We start from the raw sequence: 6,344 nt of genomic DNA on the forward strand, positions 1-6,344 counted from the left end.
TTACATAATTATTATTATAGATAATTTTATTAAAGTATATGTCGAATTTCTTAGCTAAATTTTACATATTTATGATAGTCAATGAATTTGGCCAACCATTTTAATTATTAGCATTTGAGATTCACTTATTTCAGTCGAAGACTAGAACCTGAATCAATCTTGAGTACGAATTTTGAGTGCACTTCAGATTCAAATTTCAAACGGACGATGGCTCTTGGGACTCGACTTTATACAATGAATAAATTTCACTTTGGATTAGTTTAATTTAATCATATTTCTTCCATTTCATTCATCTAAACCAAATACAACATATACATATACGAAATTGGAAATAAGTTTAGCTAATTTAATTTACTTTTTCATGACTAATTATAATAAGTACATTCGTGTAAGTGCGCTTTTTTATACTTGCCCTATCTCATTTTTGTATGTTGATGTTTTAACTTTCGCGCTTTCAGAAAGATTATGGATAAATACAATAAGAATAGAAACCAAATGAATGGCTCGATAAACACTTTTGGCTGCATTCATACGTCAATACTATTACAGATATGAGTGTCTACTTATCATTTTATACATAATAAAACTACTGATCACCTCAAACTACTGATCACCTCTGCTTATCACGTCACACCTCTACACCTCTTATCATAACAGAATTCAGTCACAATGTATATATTAGCTGATAGATGAGCATTAGTTTTCTAATTTCACTTTAGTTCATTTTCTCTTTCTGTAAAGACTTCGAGTCCAGTTCATAATGTAGTTACTTTTACAAACATTTCATTAGCAATATACACATGGTTTAATTGAATGTATCAATCTTAAGATTGTATCAGAGCACAATCTTAAGATTGTATCAGAGCACAATCTTCCGCATTTCTGTCGATGATCTTCATCATCTTCGCACTATCCGTAAGCAATTTGTAAGTAATTTTTTCGTGTTTTAGTTGCTAAAAGATCAGTTTTTTATACATCTTCATCAACATTTCAAGTAAATTCAAGCCTGATATGCGTAAATTGATTATAGATTGATATGCTTACTATAATTGATTATATCATACTCATTGTTCATTATTTCTTGATTGTTTATTGATTTTATCGGTCGATCTATTCACAAATCTTCATCACTTTGTTGATTTGTTTATTTGTTGATCTGTTGAGTTGTCTTTGATCTATTTTTTATCTGTCTTCATTGATTTACTTAAGTTTTCTTGAATGTCATATGCGAATGCTGTGTTGAGAAGTATCAACAGAACTCGTAATTCTACAAATACTTCATCTCCACAAAATTCCACACCTCTTAATACAAATTACACTCATGTTCACGATCTCAACACTCGTACAAACTCTTAATCCTATTCTCCAGTCATTGATAATAATTCGCATCCACTCTATCCGCACAATAACGATCAACTAAGAAGTGTTTTGATTTCCAATAAATTGTTAGGATCTGAGAATTATGCTTCCTGGAAGCGCTCTATGCAGATTGCCTTATCTAATAAAAATAAGTTTGTGAATGTTTATGGAGACTTTACCGTTCCTGCGAATGACTCTCCTCTTTTTGTGTATTGGAAGCGTGCGAATGATATGATCATTACCTGGATCTTAAACAATGTCTCAGATGGCATTAACAATAATTTGAATTACCTAGATAGTGCATTTACAGTTTCGAGTGAGCTCAATGAACGTTTCTCTATCATTAGTGGTTATAAGTAATATGAAACTCGACAAGATCTCTTTAAGCTCGAACAAGGAAATAACTCGATTGAGTTCTATTTTCACAAGTTAAAAGGCTATTGGGATTAGATTAAAGCTTTAGAATCTATTGTGAATTGTACATGTGAAGCTACTAAGAAATTGGAATTGCAACTTGAGAAAATGAATTTAATACAGTTTCTAATGGGATTATATGTAAGTTATACTGCAACTAGGGGACAATTGCTTATGATGATCCATTAGCCTATTGTCAATCAGGCCTTTATGTTGCTAAAACAAGATGAAAGACATCGTTAATTTTATAGTTCTACCTCCTCACCTGTTGTAATGATGATGAATGTCTTAAAACCATAGAATCATCCTACTGCTTATGTTCAAAATAAGTTTAGTGACATGACTCATCCTGTGCAAGAATGTGCACATTTCCATATTAAAGGACATACCAAAGAATGTTGCTACAAACTAGTCGGTATCCAGTTGACCACCCATTCTATCCAAATAATAAAGGCAAATGCCAGCTCTCTAACTCAAATGTCAAGGCTACTGATATTAAGCCATAAGTTATGCATGTTCCAAGCACATAGACTTGAGCAACTGATTTTTCTAATGATCAGCTTTTAACATCTAAAATGGATGCTCTACACTCAGTTGAATTCCATTATGCTGTATTTGAATAAATGTGGTTTTAATTCCAAGTTCCTAAATATCAGTTTAGACATGCTATAGACATGGAAGGTACTACTTTTTCACTTTTCTCTTTCACACTTTTGTCACCACATACTTGGGTTTTTGATACGGGAGCTACAAATCACATGTGCTGTGATATAAATTCTATGCATAATGTTCACACTCTTTCTACTCCTTTGACTGTGAAGTTTTCAAATGGGAAAATGTCACATTTACTCACATGGTTTCCTTTTGGTTACATCCCCTGTCCATGTCTATTCCTGAAGTGCTTTTTATTTCAACTTTTACCTTTAATCTTTTGTATGTTAGCAAACTTTCTGCACAACTTCATTCAACTGTTATTTTCACCTCTACAAAATGTTATCAGCATGACCAATACCAAAATAAGGGATTGGTTCTTGGTAACATCATTGGACATCATTGGAGGGCTTTATCAACTTTTTAATACTCCGGTAAATTTTTTCCTTGCTGTTGCTGACTCTCCTTCAGATAGTTCAATTTGGCACATATATTTGGGACATTCCATCCCATATATTGTCCAAAATTTCAAATTTCAATACTTCTTATAAAGTTTTAAACAATCTTACACCATATAACATTTATCCTTTGGCCAAGTAATGTAAGCTTTCATTTACTTCTAGTCAGTCACATGCTCATACTTCTTTCGAGCTAATACATTGTGATGTGTGGGGTCCGTATAAGTCTCATATATATTCTGGTTGTAAGCACTTTTTAACTTTGATGGATGATTATACTAGATATATTTTGGACCATTTGCTTGCCTACTAAACAACATGTTTTTCAGTCCATCAATGATTTTTTTGCTTACATTTGTACTTAATTTAATACCACTGTTAAATACATTCGTCCTGATAACCAGAGGGATTTATAAAAAAGATTTGGCCTCTTTTCTATCAACACAAAGGACTGTTTATCACAAAGATGCCCTTAAAGGCCCTAGTAAATTGGGCGTGTAACGCGTAAACACGATAACATATTAAAATTATCACGAGTTTTAATATTTTAAGCTAAATTATCCCTTCTTTTTGGGGTAATTGCATTCTTACATCAACATACCTCATTAATTACATCCCTAATACTGTTCATGGGTATGCTACTCCTCATGAGAAGCTTTTAAATTGAACTCCTTATGAACATTTACGAGTTTTTGATTGTTTAGCTCATATGACTATAAAAATTTGGATAAGTTGTCACCTAGGGTTGTAGGAGTGCTTTTCCTTGGGTAGTCTGTGACACAAAAGGGTTATAAGTTATTCGACCCACATACACGTCAGTTTCATATTTCACGATATATTGCGTTTATTGAATACCAATTTTCTTTTGCTAGAGATTTAAAGCACTCTCTTACACCGATTTTTACTCCTCATGTCTCATATTTTAATAATGATGATATATTGCCTACACCCCTCACATGGATGATTCTTTTTTTTAATGCTAAGACAAACACTCCACCTACATCTACTAATACTTTTTCTGAAAGCCATGACATTGATGCGTCACCATCCATTTCACAAGACCTTGTTGTGTCACCACCTAATTCACAAGATTTATCTCTAGAGTTGTCTACACCTGAGTCTGTACCATTATTTGTTCCTCGTGTCCCTCTTCATCTTAAATTGAAACCCATATGGATGAAAGATTATAGTACTCCTGTTGGATAAGCTAAAGCAAATACAACTCTGTTGAATTATCCCATTAACTCCACTAGATATAGCTTCTCTCTTTATTCTCCACCTCCCCAGATTTATTCCTATAGTGTTAGTCCGCAGACAGCCTTTCGAGAACCTTTTACATATAATCAAGCAGCTTTAGATGAAAGGTGGGTCGAGCCATGAACAAGGAACTACATGCTCTTGAAAGTAATAACACTTGGAATATAGTTCCTACTCCTTCGAACAAAAAGGTAGTAAGTGCAAGTGGGTGTATAAAGTACAAATATTTGGCTGATGGGTCTCTAGACAAATTCAAAGCTCGTGTCAATGCTAAGGGTTATACACAGATATAAGGTATGGGTTACCATAACAGGTTTTCTCCCGTTCCTAAAATGGCTACTGTTCATATAATTTTAGCTCTGGCTTCTGCTAAATAGTGGGATATTCATCAATTAGACGTGAATAAACGCCTTTTTGCAAGGTGATTTACCAGAAGAAGTCTACATGGAATTGCCCAAAGGCCGTCCTCTTTATGGGACTAGTGTTGTATGCCTTCTTAACAAATCAATTTATGACCTCAAGCAGGACTCGTGACTTTGGTTTGAGAAATTGGCCTCTGTACTCCTTGAACTTGGTTTTACTCAAGCTATTGCTGATTATTTTATGCCCATTTATAAAGATTAAGGCATTATTATTATTGTTTTGGTCTCTGTTGATGACATTCTATTTACAGTTACTAGCACTAATTTTATCTCTCGTGTTAAATCGATTATACATGACACTTTCACAATTAAGGGCCTGGGTTTAGTCAAATATTATCTTAGGCTTGAAATTCATCGTACAACTGACGGTTTTTACCTTCATCAACAAAAATTAATCCATGATTTACTGCTTGAAGCCCCTTCTTATTGATTCTAATGTAAAATTCTCACCAACTGATGGGTCCTTCTAGATGATCCAACCATTTATCGAAAGTTTATGGGAAAGCTTCTGTATTTGACAGTGTCGAGGCCTTATATTACTTATGCAGTTCATCGTCTTAGCCAATTTCTCGAATCTCCTCGAGTGACTCACATGATGGCAGTACAATATGTCTTACATTACTTAAAGCCTACTCCTTTTCTGGGCCTGTTTAATCCCGCTTCTTCTACTTTATAACTTGAAGCGTTTTGTGATAGTGATTGAGGTTATTCTCTTGATTCCTCAAGCATGCTCAAAAGCATTACTGGAATGTGCTTAATGTTTGGTACTTCTTTTGTTGTCTGGCATTCTACTAAATAGAAGGTTGTTTCCAGGTTCACCGCTGGGGGTGAATTACGTGCCATTGGTGACATTGCTTTTGAGGTCTCCTGGTTTAATCTCATTCTCTCTGTTTTACAAGTTTCTCAAAATTTACTTGTCATGGTTTATAGTGACATCAAGAAACACTAGATATTGCTACATACCCCATTTTTCATCCAAAGAAAAAACATTTCGCTTTAGACTGTAATTTTATCTGTGAACAAGTGCAATATCAGCTTATACAACCTCATTATTTTCTCAGTAATTTGCAACTTACTGATATTTTTACGAGAGGCCTTTGACGTTCTCAGCATTGGAAATTATTACACATATTGAATGTCAAACAACCTCTTCAATCTGGGGGGCTATTACGAATATGAGTGTCTACTTATCACTTTATGCACACCACGACTACTTGTCACCTCTACTTATCACATCACACCTCCACATCTCTTTATCATAACAGAATTTAGTTACAATGTATATATAATAGATGAGCATTAGTTTTCTGATTCTAATTTAGTACATTTTCTCTTTAAAGACTTTGAGTCTAGTTCATAATGTAGATACATTTACACAATTCTGTACATTTTATTAACAATATACACATGGTTTGATTGAAAGTATGAATCTTAAGACATACGACTCTAATGAGATTTTTAGTTCCGCTTTCTTTAAAGTAGAGTTAATAGTATTTTGCAACTCCACATTTTACACAAAAAAATCATAGCTATTTTTTATTATTAATGGGGTAAATTAATCATAACGCTAAATAACTAAAGAAATATTCAAGCAAATATATGGTTATATATATAATCAAGTTAATCATAATACATATATATAATTAAAAAAAATTAAATCAAGTAAAATTTAAAATAATTACATTGATATTATTTTTGTAATTTGAAATTCTAACTTTTCGTTTAATTTAAAAATATTTAAAGTTATTATTATTTAAATAAAATCTTAAATTCCAATTTTACC

At 32.9% G+C, this 6,344-nt stretch overlaps 1 long non-coding RNA gene across 1 annotated transcript; it reads left to right on the forward strand.

The window, feature by feature from the left end:
• Window positions 1–605: 605 nt before the first annotated feature.
• LOC141679109 (uncharacterized) lies at window positions 606–5,878 on the forward strand. Its single transcript, XR_012558032.1, has 2 exons — window positions 606–926; window positions 5,375–5,878. It is a non-coding gene; the product is annotated as an uncharacterized LOC141679109 (long non-coding RNA).
• Window positions 5,879–6,344: the final 466 nt, after the last annotated feature.

The sequence above is a fragment of the Apium graveolens genome, chromosome 8 (genome assembly GCF_009905375.1).
Source record: "Apium graveolens cultivar Ventura chromosome 8, ASM990537v1, whole genome shotgun sequence".
NCBI lineage: Eukaryota > Viridiplantae > Streptophyta > Magnoliopsida > Apiales > Apiaceae > Apium > Apium graveolens.